The sequence below is a fragment of the Acomys russatus genome, chromosome 6, assembly GCF_903995435.1.
Source record: "Acomys russatus chromosome 6, mAcoRus1.1, whole genome shotgun sequence".
Taxonomy (NCBI): Eukaryota; Metazoa; Chordata; class Mammalia; order Rodentia; family Muridae; genus Acomys; species Acomys russatus.
This window is the reverse complement of record NC_067142.1, coordinates 43,832,423-43,851,028: the sequence shown is the minus strand read 5'-3', so window position 1 is coordinate 43,851,028 and position 18,606 is coordinate 43,832,423. Positions and strand designations below refer to the sequence as shown.

General features: G+C 35.6%; 1 non-coding gene across 1 annotated transcript; it reads right to left on the bottom strand.

The window, feature by feature from the left end:
• Positions 1-9,358: 9,358 nt before the first annotated feature.
• Positions 9,359-9,465, bottom strand: LOC127191249 (U6 spliceosomal RNA). Its single transcript, XR_007830865.1, has one exon. It is a non-coding gene; the product is annotated as a U6 spliceosomal RNA (small nuclear RNA).
• Between the last annotated feature and the right edge of the window lie 9,141 nt (positions 9,466-18,606).

Below are 18,606 nucleotides of genomic sequence, written 5' to 3'. Positions count from 1 at the left end.
GTGTAGGAAGTTCTTGGTTTTATGTTATAGAGCTAGTTCAGTGATTCTCAACCATCATAATGCTGTGACGCTTTAATACAGTTTCTCATGTTGCAGTGACCTGCGAACCATATAATTATTTTCATTGCTATTTTATAACTGCAATTTTGCTGCTGTTGTGCTTCATAATGTAAACATCTGTGTTTTCTGATGGTCTCAGGCAAACCTTGTGAAAGGGTCGTTTGACCTCCAAAGAGGTCTTGACCCACAGGTTGAGAAACACTGTGCTATTCTGTCTCTATCTCTACATCTGACCATTATTTTGAAAATAGTTTTATGTTTACCAAAATTCCTAAATATACATAAAAAAATAGATTTTTTTCATTGCCTTTTTACAACTCCAACTCTTTAAGTAACAGCAGTATAATTACATGTTGTGTTTGCTTCGTTGCTTTGATCCAGTAGTCCACTTGCCGTGTTCTCAAACTCCCTAACTATGTAGTCGCTGACAGCCTATTTTGATTTTGGATACCGTAAAACAACACATATGCAGTAACTGACTCTTGAATTTCAGATCTCACATGATTATTTTCAGCTCTGCAGTTTTGGAAGTATGTCACTGATATTGCATTGTTTGCAGTTCATCATATAAGGATGTTTGAAACATCAACATATCTTATTAGTGCTGTTGCTACATTGATCGCTTTATTAAAGTATTGTCTCTAAGGCTTCTAACTGTAATAACTATTTTCCCCTTTATATAAATTAGTGTCTTTGGAGAGATACATTGAGATTATGCAGACATCCCTTATTGGATCGTGTTCTATATTAATTTTAGTAATTATTGATCTCACCTGCACTTGTTATTGCTGTGAAGCTACTTAACACTGATTTTCTATTTTTGTCATACCTTCTATATTCATAAATTAAAACTATACAAGGAACTACAGGGTTTTTTTTTAGGAATATGTCTGCTTCTTCTCTTAAATTCATATGTCATGCTTAGCTCATTTATTTCTATCAGAAGACTAGGAAACATTATAGCATACACACAACCATCAATAATACTTTACATTCTGTGTGATAGAATCCAATACTGAATCGTGCCTGGCAGGCATGGTGGGGGAGAGGAAAGCCAACTGTATTCTGACTAGGGGATGATGAGTGTTGTAAAACAGTCTAAGAAACCAGCCTTTCCACATTCCTCCTTCCCTCTTGAGCATGCTCTATTCTTCTCTATGCTTTTTGCATTCAATAAAATCTCTGTGTTTCTGTCTCTTTGTGTCTCTCCCTCCCTTCCCTCTTTGTCCTATTGCTTATATGTTCATATCCCTGTATTTTGTTTATAATGAAAACAGAAAAGAAGAGCCTGATGGGCAGTTTATGGTCAAAGCAATTAAAAATGACCATTTCCATTCATGTCCTTGTTAAGAACCTAGAAATGTCCTTGGTCCTATCCCACATAGACAGAAGCCTTAGGACTCAGTCTGGTTTCTTGTTATCTTTCTTGTTATTTTATAGAGCTACCTTGAAGTCAGTAATCAGGCTGTGGCCAAACTTTTAGTACAAGTGAGAGCAGCAAAAAACAAACAAACAAACAAACAAAACAAAAACAAACAAACCAGAAATAAACCATTTTGCAGCTTTAGGACCTTGTTTGGTTTTGATTGCACATACCAAGTTATCATTTTGTAGCAATGACCTTTGCAGTCTAGATTCTTTGTCTACCTAAACTATGCACACATAACTTCTACACAAGCACCATACCTAGAAACCTCAGTATCTTCTGGACCTGAAATATCTTAGAATTATATATTCAAGCCCTCTCTCCAATAGTATATATGTTTCTCAACCCTTAACAATAATTATTTTTATACATGTATTCCCAATGTATACAGGTTCAACGACTAAAAGGGCTAATTGTTCCCCAACTTGCTTTCAGTGCATGCAATGAAATGTATATAGTGTTCTTTAAATGAACTTAAAAGGAGAATGCTCTACTTACCACCATATGTCTATTCAAAATTAGGTGTATGTAATTAAAATCAGATGCCTTATGGGAAAGGACATGACATTCACAATATAAAATGATTACATGATTTCTTTTATCACTCAAAATAGAAAGCCACTGTCATTTAACAATCAAACTTCCCTTTCTCTTGACTCTTATCAATGAAGGCTCCAAACAAGTAGACCTTGATTACCATTACTTATTTGTTCACTAACAACTGTGTCAGTATCTCCCTCTCTAATCTGTGATTTCATTCCCTCCGAATACATTATTTTTAATACTTTTGAAAATTTGTTTTTTTTTTTAATTCATTATCATTTATTCAGATTACATACTGAATACTATCCCCTCATTTACGTATTCCGGTTTCCACCTTCCCTCCTTCTCCTGCTCTATTCCCCTCCCATAGACCTCTGACAGAAGGAGATCTCCTCCCCTTCATACGACCACACTTATTAGGCCTCATGTAGATAGCCTGCTTCTCCGCCCTCTGTGTGCCCACTGGGCCTCCAAACCAAGGGAAAGGGATCAAATCGGGGAGCATTGAAGCTCATGTCAGAGACAGGTCCCATTCTCCCCACAACCGTGGAAAATGAGTTGTCTATTGGCTAGATCTGAACAGGGGCCATAGGTTTACTTCATGCATTGTCCTTGGACAGTTTATTACTCAGGCTCCCTGGATCCAGATCCATTGGCCTTGATGGTCTCCTTGTGGGGCTGCTGAACCCTCTGCATCTTTCCATCCCCACATTCTTCCATACCACTCTCATGGCTCCATCTCTTGTCCAACAGAAAGTCCCAGCTTCTGTCCAGATCCCCAGCTGGGTGGAGTCTCTAGCTTTTTAGAAAAATTGTACATAATCTCATCCAGTGCTTATAAAGGTACTCATCACCTCCATGAATGCCTTTCAAATTGCATCTCTGCCATTTGCATTGGGTGCTGAGGACTCAGTGGCTATTTTAAATTTATCTCCTCTGATTTACACTGAATCTACATTCAGATCATCCTGCAATAATGTAGCTCAAATCTGTTGGATCCCTCAATGCCCTGTAAGGCCTTATAATCAGCTAGAGTAAAGACTCTAAATGCATCTATGCCCCAGTTTCAACTTATTTCTTTAATGACTGGTGGACTTCAACTATTAGGGTGGCGATGTTACACTGTTAACAACCTTGGAGGTGGTTAAGGATGAGTCTTGCCTTCATTGTTGGCTTTGGATTCTACCTCACTTTTTCTCTGGAAAACTAGATAGTAAAGCATCATAACTTGACCTCCTTAAAATATAAAATAATATACAAAAAGTGAATATACTAGAGCATTATTTAGGACCAATTCTCTTTTTATATTTGTTTCGTTTAACCAGAAGATAGAACATGACATTAGGTGGGTGGGAGGTGGGGAGGATCTTAGAGGCATTGGGATAGGAGAAAGAATGTGATCAAAATATATTGCATGGAATGCTCAGAAATAAGTAAAAATAGTAGGTTTAATATAAATGGTAAATATAAATTTCTTTGGCTATATATGGCATTTTGTGTTTACAAATAAAAATTTGAACTTATTTCCTTGAGTTCTGTGAGAAATAATACAGAAATTTTAATGAGAATTACATTGTTTTTTTAACCAGTTTTTTAAAAAATTTCTTTATGGAAAACAAAGGTTTCTTATCATTCAATATGCCCTGAATATGGCTTCTCTCCCCTAACTCCACTTAGATCCTCCCCACTTCCTCTCCTTCCAGAATCCTCACAATTTATGACACTCTCATTAGAAAATAAGCAACCATTTACATAATAATTATAAATTGAAATAAAAACAAACAAACCCAAATAGAAAACGAACAGAAGAAGAGCCAAAGAAAAGGCGCAAGAAATACATATACACAGAGACTTAAACTTTCACACAAATAGAAATCCCATAAAAGGACATGACTAGATAACATAATATAGAGACAAGGGACCTGTAAGAAAAAAAAATATTGAGACAAAGAGACTCTACAGTGGAATTTGTTTAGTGTTGCCCATTTATTGCTAGGCATGGAGCCCATCCTTAAAAAATGTTTTGTGTACTCAGTGAAACTCCTTTAAAGAAAACTAGTCTTTTATTAGTAAACAGTTGCCAATTAGATATAGATAGTGTATTATTCCAGGGAAAGATTCCTATTCCTGGTTGAAAGAATGAAATCTGAGTTCCTGCTCCTGCCCTGGACATATCAGCCTGTTGCTCCTAATATTAAGTTTTTACCTATTATTGTCATGTTTTCTTAAATGTTAAACCAGCTTGACTAGACATTAACTTGTGTACAAAAGAATGCTACAAAAAATTTGATTCATCTGAAGTCATACTAAAGGGAAAGGAGGAATCATTATCTTCTAATGAGTAATGTACTTCCAGGACCCCAAAGTGCTCCCCAAGAAGCATTACAAAGTCTGTTTCTAACTTAAAAATGTAACTTTTCTTTCTTCTGTCTTTCCGTCCTTTATTATGTCAGCTCAAATACTGAGCATGCTTCTCTGACACTCTGGACTTTCTGAATCTCCTCACTACAGCCATTATGTCTACACAGCTGCTTTCCAGCCTTCATTTTTGAGCATGCCACATATCTTGGACCCTAACTCAAATGGCATGATTATCTATCTGATGTTTTTCCAACTCTGTTTTCTGGCAGATGCAAGATTTACAGCTGTCCAATTATTTTCTTTTCAAACCCCAATAAAATTGTCTTTGAGCATCCATTGAGTCTATCTTTAAATTCACTTATTACAGAAAGTAAAGGCAAAGAAGAAACCCTTTGCTGTACATTTATAACATCAGAGTCTGGAAATAAACATACATGGAATTTCTATTTCTTTGGCCCTGGAATCACTTGCCTTAATTAATTTCTTATTGATGAGACAATAATACTTGACAAAAGTAATTAAAGAGCTGCAGGATATTCATATTCAGTTTGAGGGTATAGTTCATCATCACTGGGAAGTTGTTTCATCCAGAGTGGCTCTAGCTGAGGTAGAAAGAATATAGGATGGATGGTCACTTGTGTACACAGTCATCAAGAAGAGAGAGATGAAGAGTGTTCAGGGAACTTCCTTCTTTTCCCTTGTAACCCAGTATAGAATCTCTGCCCTTCAGTCACTGATATCTACATTCAAACTGTGTCTCCCTGAAGGGAAATATCTCTGAATAATCCCTCATTCATAGGCCATCATAGATACGCTTTCTATTTGATGGTTACATTCAGAAAAGTTGACTGAAGATTAACAATCCTTGCCTCCTCCCACTGGTAATATTCCTAGTGCTGTTATTTTTTTTTTATTCATAAGATTGCATTCTCAAGCAGGTACTGGAGTTTGAGAGACTTAGAATTTAAAAATTTGAAAAAAATAAATTAACATTTCTAATACTGTGTTTTATATTAAATAAAAAGGCAAATATTATACTGTAAAAGATGTTTGTTGACTATCATTATTATACAGATTCAGGCATCTTTTAAAAGACTGCGGATTCCAAATATGTTTTGCTATTTTCCCAATACCATTCCCCAACTAACAAAAAAAAATTATACCACATATATGCAGTTCAATAGGCTTCACAGAGTGCTTCTCCTAAAATTATATTGGCCAGAATTAACAATGTATGTTTGGAAATTGTTAGTTGATAATAGATCTATAAAACAGATTGAATTAAAGCAATGTTATAATGAGAGGCTGACAAGTGGGGCAAAAGAGGAAAGAAAGAGGCAGAAGAAAAGGAAGAAGAATTTAAAGAAGTAGGAAAAGGAAGAGGGGAAAGAGGAGAAAGAGGAGAAGAAGAAGAATAAAACACACAAAAGTAGGATGAAGCTATAGTAATATATACAGACTTGAAGTTCTCTGTATAGGGTTTCTTTGGATAGAACATCAAGTCTTCCCTTACCAGGAAAGAGGGACAGAGGGGTGGACATCCTATTGGGACTCTAGGTGAGAGAAGCATGGGAGAATGGGGAAATAGAAAGATCCAGAGGGTCCTAGAAACTTACGAGAAGAACATTATGACACGTGGATCTGGGCTCAGGGGTCCTGCTCAAACTATGGCACTAGCCAAGGACAATACATACAATAAACTTCGAACCCCTACCCAGATCTAGCCAATGGACAGGACATCTCCACAGATGAGAGGAGAGTGGGGTCTGACTTTCACATGAACTCTGGTACCCCATATTTGACCACGTCCCCTGGATAGGGAGGACTGGTGGCACTGATAGGAAGGATAGCAGGCTACCAAGAAGAGACTGAACACCCAATGAGCATATACAGTGGGAGGAGGTCCTCCTCATTCACAGTCATAGGGGAGGGGAGTAAGGGGAAAATGGGAGAAAGGGAGGAATGGGAGGATACGAGGGATGAGATAACAATTGAGATGTAATATGAATAAATTAATAAAATTATTTTTAAAAAGAACATCATTTAGAGTCCCAATAAGTAGAAGGATCAGAGGGTCCTAGAAACCTACAAGTAGAACATTATGGTAGGCAGATTTGGGCCCAGGGGTCCCACTCAAACTAAGGCGCCAGCCAAGGACAATACAGGCCGTAAACTTCAAACCGCTACCCAGATCTAGCCAATGGACAGAATATTCTCCACAGTTGAGTAGAGAGTGGGATATGACTTACTCAGGTACTCTAGTGCTTCACATTTGACCATGTCCCCTGGAGGGGGAGACCTGGTGGCACTCAGAGGAAGGACAGCAGGTTGCCAAGAAGAGACTTGATACCCTATGAGCATATACAGGGGGAGGCAATCCACTCAGGAACAGTCATAGGGGAGGGAATAATGGGAAAATGGGAGGGAGGGGAGAATGGAAGGATACAAGGGATGGGATAAAATTTGAGATGTAACAAGAATAAATTAATTTTAAAAAATTGAAAAAAAAAGAACATCAAGGCTGTTTGTGTATGGTGTTGCAATATATATATTGGGAGGTAGTACTTAAGGAAGAACTTATCTTAGAATATTTGAAATGTAAAGAGATAATATGCTAAATTCCAAATACAATCATTTAAAAAGCAGGCAAACAGCATCCATCATTATGACAAGAGGTATTTCCTTATTTTAATACTAATATGACATTATGATAAAAGCTGAAAAAAACAGGAAGGAGTTATTAATAGGATTCATCAGAGAAATTCTTAAACAACATTAGGTAAGATCTATATAAAATAAATTAAGCATGCCTTCTATGAAATATTAAACATAATAAATGTTAAAATGTAATGAGAGAAATAACACCACACATTTTTCAATTACATGGTAAAATGTACATTGAAAAGATAACATAAGTAATATTTTAATAGTTTAGTATTTTTTTTTAGTTTAGTATTCTTAAACAGTATCTTCACAGTCTTCTTTAGAAGAAGTTGAACATAATAAATTTAAAGAATTTTTAATAGAATCCACTTCAATAAAGGAATTACATGTCATTGTCTTGTGGCAGAATACTTTGCCTCTCTGTAATCTCAATTGGGCTGCATGTTTTTTGAGTTACCTGTGTCCAACGCCAACCTGAAATACACAAGGCATAATTTATAAGCAGTATGTCTTTCTACATGGTGCAATAGAAATTAGACTGTTCTGCTCTTCTCTACCCAGGACACAAATCTGTCCTTCATCCAGTTGTCTACAGTGTACAGGCTATTTGCCCATTAATCACTTAGTAGTCATCCCAGTGATAAATCAACTCTATGAAAATCACATTACTTCATTTTGAGTACTCCTTATTTATTTAATTTGTGTTCCAAATAGCAAGTAGTGAGATGCAGGCAATTTTACAACATTTTATTTTCACGAGTGCTTTGTTTTGTTAAAAATTATACAAATTAAACTTCATCATAAATGTACTTTTATTTTAAAAATGAAATACTACATTTAGAAGATTTTGGACTTTCTGTGAATCCAGACACTCACAATGGTCTTAATACATATTCCTGGTGGAAAATAAGGTGTTTTTAATTCCAAACTATTAATAACAAAAGATATCATACAGCTTATCTTTCATTACAATGTTTACACATCTCACATTAAGGATTAAGCTTACTGTGAATACAGAACACACCATATTATACTGAAGCTAAGGTTAGAAGTCTTCAATTCATCCATTTCTGGCCAGGAAAACCTGAGCTGAATCCCTGGGCTTTATGGAAACCTTTCTGGGATCACTGTGATGGTAACATTTCCTGGTACTAGATGAAGAACATAACATAGGGATGAGATAATGGAGAGATTGGGCAGCAATTCCTTCACCAGCCTCTGTTAGATTTCAACTGCATAGAGATGTCAAGTCATATTTGCGCAGGTAAAAATCTTTTGTTTACATAAAGCAAGATGTAAAAATAATAACCCTTTAAGCCAATAGCTTTTGTGAAGACATATTCTATCCCTCAAAATCCTTTCTTCATTATATTTGATAAAATTAAAAATTTTCACTTACTTTAAAACTTTTGGTGTCTTATTGCTTATGCTTTTGACAAACTCTCACTCGGCATATATTTTCCAAATTACATATGGCAACACATAAAGCCTTACTTTGTCGCGCGCACCTTTCGCCGATAAAGGAGACGCGGCAACTCAGGATTCTTCTGACAGCATTTTTTTTTTTCTGAATGTTTTTTTTTATTAATTTATTCTTGTTACATCTCAATGTTTATCCCATCCCTTGTATCCTCCCATTCCTCCCCCCCCCCATTTTCCCATTATTCCCCTCCCCTATGACTGTTCCTGAGGGGGATTACGTCCCCCTGTATATTCTCATAGGGTATCAAGTCTCTTCTTGGCTACTTGCTGTCCTTCCTCTGAGTGCCACCAGGTCTCCCCCTCCAGGGGACATGGTCAAATGTGAGGCACCAAAGTTCGTGAGAAAGTCATATCACACTCTCTACTCAACTGTGGAGAATGTTCTGACCATTGGCTAGATCTGGGAAGGGGTTTAAAGTTTATCTCCTGTATTGTCCTTGGCTGGTGCCTTAGTTTGAGCGGGACCCCTGGGCCCAAATCTGCCTATCATATTGTTCTACTTGTAGATTTCTAGGACCCTCTGTATCCTTATATTTTGCTATTCTCCCATGCGTCTCTCATTTAGAGTCCCAATAGGATGCCTTCCCCTCTGTTCCAGTTTCCTGGTAAGTGAAGGCTTTCGTGGGACATGCCCCTTGGGCTAGTATGCAGATATAAGTGAGTATATGCCATTTGATTCTTTCTGCTTCTGGGTTAACTCACTCATTATGATCATTTCTAGCTCAATCCATTTATCCACAAATTTCGGGAATTCCTTGTTTTTAATAGCTGAGTAGTATTCCATAGTGTATATGTACCACAGTTTCTTTATCCACTCTTCCAAAAAATATGGAACGCTTCACGAATTTGCATGTCATCCTTGCGCAGGGGCCATGCTAATCTTCTCTGTATCATTCCAATTTTAGTATATGTGCTGCCGAAGCGAGCACCTGACAGCATTTTATTGTACAGCTCTCTGCAGACTGATGGAGAAGGACCCACTCCCCGTAAAATCCCTGGCTTATATAGGAAATATCAAGGCGTAGAGGGACGTGTCCTCCCGTCATTGGTGCTCTAGAGAATACCTAATTAGCATACCGCCCGCGTAAGCGGGTCATGTAAGGGTGACGTGTTTGTGCATGCGCACTGGCCATAAGGGCCTCCGTGAAGAACCAGGAAACGGGAAGTCAGCGCCATCTTGTAATGGCGGACCGGCTCCCGACATTACTTGACTTTAGAAATTTGGTTTAGTTGTTCTGTTCCCTGATGTTAAATGTAGGGGAGTATTTCTGTCACCTAGTACTCAATAATTAGAAATTTCTTGAATGAATATTTGAATATGGTGAGAAGGGTAAAGACAGAAACACAGAAGCGTAAAAGAACTCTAATAGATAAACTGAATTATAAAAATGCCCCTGAGGATTATATGGAAAGGATATCCACATAGTAATTGGAATGACAGGCTTACATGGGACCACTCATACATAATCAATCATGTGTTTAAATTTTAAATTTAATCTTTTAAAATTATTTCTTTTAGTGATAATATTATAATACACTTATTTTTTAATTTCTGTTCTAAATATTCCCATAACTCCCTTTTATTCACTTTCTTATTTATGTTATGGATTTTTCACTTAAATATTGTTAAATAATATATACATACATACATACATACATACACACATACTCCTACCTATAACCTACTCAATCTGAATAATATTATGCCTATGTATATTTTTAGGACTTATAATATGGTATTGGATAACGAATTGGTATGCTCTACACTCTTGAAGACTATTTCTCCCACTCTCAGCATTACTTTGCTGCTTATACATTTTTTTGTCGGTTAAGGTAAGTCCCACTTTTATTATTTATTTATTTATTATTAAATAATTTATTCAGATTATACCCTGATTGTTATCTCTTCGCTTGTACCTCCCTCTTCTGCTCTCCCTAATTCTTGCTATCTATTTCTCATTATGAAGTGGAAGTCTTGAATTTGTTCATAGGGTGTCCCTAACTTATTATTTTCTAAGGACTATCCAGATGTTTTTCATTTTTAACTTTCCATTTAAAGGGCTCTCATTCTTCATGATCAACAGTACAAAGTGCCTCTCATTTTATTCTTTATATTTATCACATAATCTCCAGAATAACTATAATTATTAAAGGAAAAGTTTGCTAAAGGAATGCCAAACATGTATTTTTAATTTTCTAGTATAGGATCTTAAACTTCATCTCCCATATACTACTTTTTAAACTGGTTTTTGTTTGTTTGTTTTTGTTTTGTTTTGTTTTGTTTTGAAGACAGAGTTTCTCTGTATTGTCCTGGCTGTCAGGGCTGTGCTAGGATTAAAGGCATGTGCCGCCATGCCTTGCTAAAACTATGAGTTTTTTGTTTGTTTGTTTTTGCTTTGTTTTGTTTTTGTTTCTTTTTTGTACTTCATTTTGAATTATACTCTTTACCTCTCATAGTATTTTGCCAAAATAGAACACAATCCAGTTTCTACAGAAATTCTCCATCTTTGATGACCAGGTTGTAACCCTGTGGGTAATGTTGACTGACCACTCATTGTATTGCTGGGTACTTAAATGTACTTGGTCTAAACGTTTCTCTATTAAGCCAAATTTTTTTAAAAACTAAGACTTCTTATACTTGTCTTCCTTTAATTTAATTCCACAGTTAAACAAATTTTCCTATTTCTAATTTATATTCATGTATTTGATAAAAGGTCGAATATGAAAAAAACAGATTGCATGATATATAGACCCTACTTCTCTGAATAAAAAGATTTATTATAAAACTATTCACTGTAAAAATCAAATAGCTGTAAAATCCTTAACTATTAAATGGCAATTATTAAATTCACATTTTTACTCTACTCATTTTATTATACTATAATAGCAGTAAACTTACCTAGGAAACCTTTATAAACATATATTTGCATATATGTATATGTTGTAAAACATCATATATTAGGACTAAATAAAAACATGAAGTCCTATCAAAATTTGGACAATTTTATCAGGCTTTTTTCTATATTAAATTTTGAATAAATTTAGGTGATTTGAATGTTGAATTTTTTCCTCCATAACGTAATTTTTCCTCTTGTATAGAAAACAGATTTTACTCACTTAATATACCTTACTAAACATTCTCTTCCTTTCTAGTAAGGCAAGTCCTTCAGCTCCTTCCCTCTTTTCAAGATACACTCCCTTTAGGTGTAAGTGTGGATGATTTTATGTCAACTTGAAATAGGCTTAACTCACCTGAGTTGACAAAAATTCTATTAAGAAAATGCTTGCATAAAATGGAAGGCATTTTTTATTTAGTGATGTTTCGGAGAAGGCCCAGCCCACTGTGGGTAGGTCCATTTCTGGCTTGGTGATCCTGGGCTCTATAAGAATACAATTGAGCTATCCATACATGGCAAGGCCTCCATGGCTCTGCATCAGCTTCTGTCTCTAGGTTCCTGCCCTGTGTGAATTCCTCTCCTAAATTCCCTGATGATGAACAGTGATGGGGGCAAGTATAAACTGAAATAAACACTTTCCTCCCCAAGTTTCTTCTGGACATGATGTTTCATCACAGCATTGATTACCCTAAATATGACAGACGATGCTTCTAACCCAAAAATTGAACCTAACCATAAGACCAAGTCCAACCCTAATCAAGGGCGCAAAACTTAGTTTGCAATGACAATGAAGTAAAGTCTCTCTTGATGATTGTGTGCCATTTTGATAATCTACTGCACCCTCAACCACAGTAGAGAACAATTATTACTGCTTTGGGAGCACAGGAAAATCAAGGGCATCCTCCTTATTATATAATCAGCAGATTAGGCTTCATTTCTCTTGTTATTTTAACCCACCTTGCTAACCAACACAATTTCAAGTTAAATTGATGATCATTTACATATATCTGGATAGCAATTATTTTGTCTGCCATATAATACATTCGTCAAAATTGTATTTTAAATTTTTCTTACATAATCTCTATCCCCTAAGAAATATTTTAACAATGTTTTAATTAAAATTGGATTAAGCAATTTTATAGTTGTCTATATACCTTCCCCATGTTTCTAATTGTGTTCTGAGAATTTTTTTCATATTTATTAAACCTGCTAACATTTTAGTTTCACATCTGTTGCTATAATAAAGTACCCTGACAAAAGTTTTAGTGATAACTTTGGGTTCTTTTATAAAATACGGCAATATTATAAGAATATGTTTTCATTTTAATTCCAGCTGACTTTGGTTTGCCTTGTGCTCTAGCAGGGGCATGGTTTTGCCAACTAGAGGTCATTTATGTGATTGTGTGACACTTGGAATACTGAGGACTCTTAAGAGGGTATATAAATACTAGAGTCCCTAGAGCTTGGGTGCATTATTGGTTAGTTGCTGGTTGTTGCACACAACAACAAGAAAAACCTATATTCTGCAGGTTAAAATCAAACTGGAAGCAGTCTAATGATAATGCTCCCCTTTTCTGATCTCTGACTTTATCCATGGATTTCTTTCCTTTGTTCACTATTTTTTTCTTTCTTATCTAGTTTTAGGGGATTAAAAGGGTTGAAGAAAAGGTGTGGAAAAGGCTGGTACAAAAAAGGACCCTGGAAAGCCAAAAAGTGATTTTCAATTCTAGGAGTAATCATTTTAATAATTTTTATCCACATTCTTTCACTTTTAAATGCTCAGATCCCAGTTGCTGACATTCTTTGGAATGGCTACCTGGAGGAAGGACCTCACTGGGTTTGGGCTTTGAGATTCAAAGTTTCATGCCACTTCCAGTTTGCAGTCTCCGCTTCCTGTGATGTGAACCTTTATCTTCCTCTTCCTGGCAGCATGCCTAACATTTGCACCATCCTGGACTGTTAGTGCTTTGGAACCATGAAGCAAAAAAATTCTTTGTTTGAGTTACTGCGGGCTTTGAACTTTTTCAAACCTACCTTATTTGGGTTTCTTTAATGCTTTTACATCCCTGCCAACTCACATACCCTAGATAGGAGAGAAAAGACGTCAATAGAAACAGGAGAAGTAGACCTTTTTAGACTCAGTTCCTTGGAGTGATTCCATTGTTTAGTTGGCAGGTCTCCAATAGAACAATTAAACAGCAAACCAGCAATTTAGCAAAGGTGACCACAACCACAGCTGTTAGCACCTAGAACAGCAGCTGGAACCTAGAGCCTTGAAGCATTCACTGAAGCAGTTCTCTCTGGGAGAATCTTAAAGTGGATTGTTGAACAGCCAAGACCAAAAACCCTTGCCTCGCCTCTCGTTTTGGACACACACATATATATATATATGTGTGTGTGTGTACATATTTGAACTTTTATCTTCCTGTCCTTGGCAGCATGCCTCACATTTGTACCATCCTGGATTCTTAGTGGTTTGGAACCATGAAGCAAATAAATTCATTTTATATATATATATACACGTATTATATATATACATATATATATATATATATATATATATATATATACACACACACACATATCCTCTCAGAGTCCGTATTAGCATGTTAGCAAAGCCCTTGCTCTCCCCGGCAAGAGATATTTCTTGCAGTGGACAAACATTACTTGTTCTTTCACAAGTCTGTTTTCAGTGGGAAAACACCACACACCCTCATACAAGTCTGTTTCACATCCCACACGTGGGATCAAAACAAACACATGTTTACATCCATTACAAGTTACCTTGGTTATGGTACTTTATCACAATGGAAAAGTAACTAATACACCAGGTTAATATTTGTCATCAAGGGAAAAACAAAGGAAGAGCTTAAAACATCCAGGTCAGTTCAAACTATTGCACTAACCAAGAACAATACAAGTAGTAAACATTGAAACTCTACTCTGATCTAGCCAATGGACACAGTTATGTGGAGAGCGGGGACTGACTCTGCCACGAATTCTGTTGCCATATATTGACCACCTCTCTGTGGTGGGGTGGCCTGGTGGCTCTCAAAGAAAGAATAAGCAGGATATCAAGATGAGACTTGATAGTCTATGACCATATTGTGGTGGAGGAGGTCCCCCACAGTCATAGATCTAGGGGAGGGGAATAGGGCGTAGGAAATAGGAAGGGCGGAGCGGGACAATACAAGTGATGGGATAACTGTTGAACTATAATCTGAATTAATTAAATAAATAAAAAAATATTAAAAAAATACCATCCAGATATCTCCATAGTCAAGAGTAGAAAGCAAGGTGATGAATTCATCTGTCCATGCTTATGACCTCAAGTCATAGACTTCTATAGTTCAGTGCCTAATTATAGATGGTGCAGAGCACGCTCAGTGTGAGATCCCACCTCAAATAATCCATTCAAGAAAATGTCCCTTCTTCTGAGTGCCACCAGGTCTCCCCCTCCAGGGGACATGGTCAAATGTGAGGCACCATAGTACGTGAGAAAGTCATATCACACTCTCCACTCAACTGTGGAGAATATTCTGACCATTGGCTAGATCTGGGAAGGGGTTTAAAGTTTACCTCCTGTATTGTCCTTGGCTGGTGCCTTAGTTTGAGTGGGACCCCTGGACCCAAATCTGCCTATCATATTGTTCTACTTGTAGATTTCTAGGACCCTCTGTATCCTTTTATTTTGCTATTCTCCCATGCGTCTCTCATTTAGAGTCCCAATAGGAGAGGAAGGACAGCAGGTAGCCAAGAAGAGACTTGATACCCTATGAGAATATACAGGGGGAGGTAATCCCCCTCAAGAACAGTCATAGGGGAGGGGAATAATGGGAAAATGGGGGGGGGGAATGGGAGGATACAAGGGATGGGATAAACATTGAGATGTAACAAGAATAAATTAATAATAATAAAAAAAAAGAATGAAAACAAAATGTCCCTAACAGACATCCTCACAGGTCAATATAATATAGCCAACCCATCATTAAGACTCTTGACTTGTGATTCTAGATTATGTTGATAGTTTAACCTTATCATCACTACTAGCTATGGCATAGCTTGTTAAAATAATACATAAGTGTAATATTGACATATTTTGTATTGAATTACAGTCAAAGTAGAATTTAACTTATACAATTTGACTTATGAACCTTATGTTCAATGTATTTGCTCGTATTTAGCATAAGTATTTGCATTTTATGAATTTCACTCCAGATAATTTGTAAACAGTAATAGAATCAAGCAAAGTTGTTACAATTATGCAAATAAAAAAAGGTGAGTATGGTTCTTAGTTGCTACCCAATTTTATTCTCTGCACATATTTTCCCAAGTCAGCAATCAATCTTTTTTTTTTTTTTTCAAAATAATGACACATCTAACATAAGACAAAATCATGCATGTTCCAGGCATCTTATTTCCTGCTCCTATATGCTGTACTAAAATATATTCACAGCCATGGCAAACTAATGGCAGTAAATCTGCTTATTCAGAAAGAAAATAATGGATGCCGTGTAAACAGAAACACTTATGGGAAAGTGTTTTGTGAATACAATTTTAGTTTTGATCTTCAAGGTGAAATATTAATGGAAATGCTTTTCTGATAATGTTGCTCATTGAAAAAGTAATTAGAATAAAACTCTATTGCACCGTGAAGTGTTTAAACTCATTTGAGGATCGCATTAGTGATATCTGAGTTCCCAATGTGCTAATTTGATACTGCTATTTATAGATGAGAGACTATTAAAGGCAAGTTGTTCTTTTGATTGTGATATGTATATGTATATATCAAAATGTTCCACAAAAACCCTGTCTTATAACTTAACCCTTTGCTACTGAGATAACTTTTATTATTGATGAAATAGACAAACCAAATTAGGTATTATATATAAACTTATAGAATAGGTGACAGGATTTATTATTTAGTTTATAATTTATTTTCTTAAAAAATAATTTTATTCATAATGTGTTTATTATATTGGATATGTAAGCTCTTTGTTAAAGAATATTTTATTAAATGTTTAAATAGAATAAAAATGGACTAGATTCTATATACATAATAATAACTACAAGAGATATAGAGAATATCTTAATATCATAAACCATGAACTTGGACTAAAGCTTTACTTCTCTGAGCTTATCTAACAAACATTGCAATATTTTCACAAGAATATATACATGATTTTCTAAGATATTTTTTAAATAATTAACAAAATAACTATCAAGAAAATCTCTAAATGTAAGGAGTAATTGTCTTACTCTTTATTGTAGCTTTCTTTTAATTCACACTACACTAAGAAACTGACTTAGAATGATATGAGCCGGGCGTGGTGGTGCATGCCTTTAATCCCAGCACTCTGGAGGCAGAGGCAGGCAGATAATTGTGAGTTCAAGGCCAGCCTGGTCTACAAAGTGAGTCCAGGACTGCCAAGGCTACACAGAGAAACCTTATCTCAAAAAAATGATATAAATATATAGTCACATATGCAAGTAGATACATGTATGTAAAATATTGATCCTGTGCCAATGGTTCTTGTCCATTATATTAAAAATTAAATAAATACATAGCTTGTGTTTGTATGAAATATCAATTCAACATAATTAGTTTCTTCTATAATAAAACACAGCAAAAGAAGCTGTGACATTAAAAATAAAGATGTATATCATTGTCATAGCATTCCACGAATATGTACTCTTTAGTAAGCCTGGTATTATTTCTTATCTCTCTTCACTCCATCACTGATTTGTTATTCTGGAGGAAATATCTGCAGAGGTAGCCTGAATTTTTGTGTTAATGTAAAGAAGCAGTCCATTGAAATTTGAAAAATCATCCTAATTACATACAAAATACCAACTGGGAAAAGAAGATGTTATTTGTTGATAAAGATTATTAAAATAAGTAGAAGTAACATTGATGCATTAAACTTTTGGGAACACCATAAATTGTATGCATGAAGTATGTCGAGTAAGTCTTAGGTTTATCATTTTCAAAAGGAGAGAATGTCACCTGAAGTAGGCTGCTCAGTTTGGTTATTCAAAGAAGACATAGTAAAACAATTACAGAGGAAGAATGAGGGATAACCTGATCGTTTGTTGTAAGCAAGTTGGATAAAAGAGGAAAAGTTTATTGGAGACATGATTTTCACAGAGAATTATTTTTTGAAGTCAATCTCTCTAAGTATCATTTCTTCCATATTTCTGTTGCAGCAAGCCATCTTTCATGTTATTATGTACTTATTTATATACTATGAATACAGGTGAAAAGAACCACCATCTCAATGGCAAAAAGAAAATAAACACAGTAAAATATGCAAACCCAGTACATGTTTTGCAGTGAAAAAATGTACAGGGCTGTTGACACACATTCTATCTCTCTAGATTTGAGCAAGATAGGTCTACCAAAAAATGTGGGGAAAGATTTTAGGCTTGCATTCATGTTTAACAGACTTCAATGTAAATTAAAGTGCTTACTAAAAAAAAGGCCCCCACAATTCATATTCTTCATGACATTACAAGAAAAGATAATATACTGAGGAAAAATAACATTTAAAAAATATCAAAAAATACCATTAGTGGTGACAGTGATGGATTACATAATTTTAAAATGCTTTTGAAGTGAAATAAGTAGCAATGTATTAGATCAACTACTACTTATAGTAAATGAGGATAGATAAACAGAAATTAAAATACTTATTTCATCAGTAATATGTAAAAATTTTATGGATTCCTTGACATACTCCATAACATGGAGTATAAATCTGAAGAACTAGAACATATAGATAACCAATTAAATATCTTTTAGCTTTTGGGTTAGTTTTTATGATTAGGTCTCTCTAAGCTGCAGATTGTCTATATATCCTTGATCATTCTTGTTCAGCGACCTCAGTGCTGAGGATTCTGACATGAAATGACACAGTTGTCTCAGTACTAATACATACCTACTTCAAACATAGTATTGTCCTGGTTTCTTCTTCTTCCCCTCCTCCTCCTCCTTCTTCTATTTCTTCTGTTTAATTATTTAATCACTTTACAATGTGATAGCAGACCCTTTCCTTCTCTCTTCTTAGTCCCACTGTCATGTCTTCTTCCCCCATTCCCCCTCCCTTTCTCCTCGGAGAAGGGTACTAACCAACCCTGGCACAGCAGGATTAAGGGCTTCTCACACAGATGCCA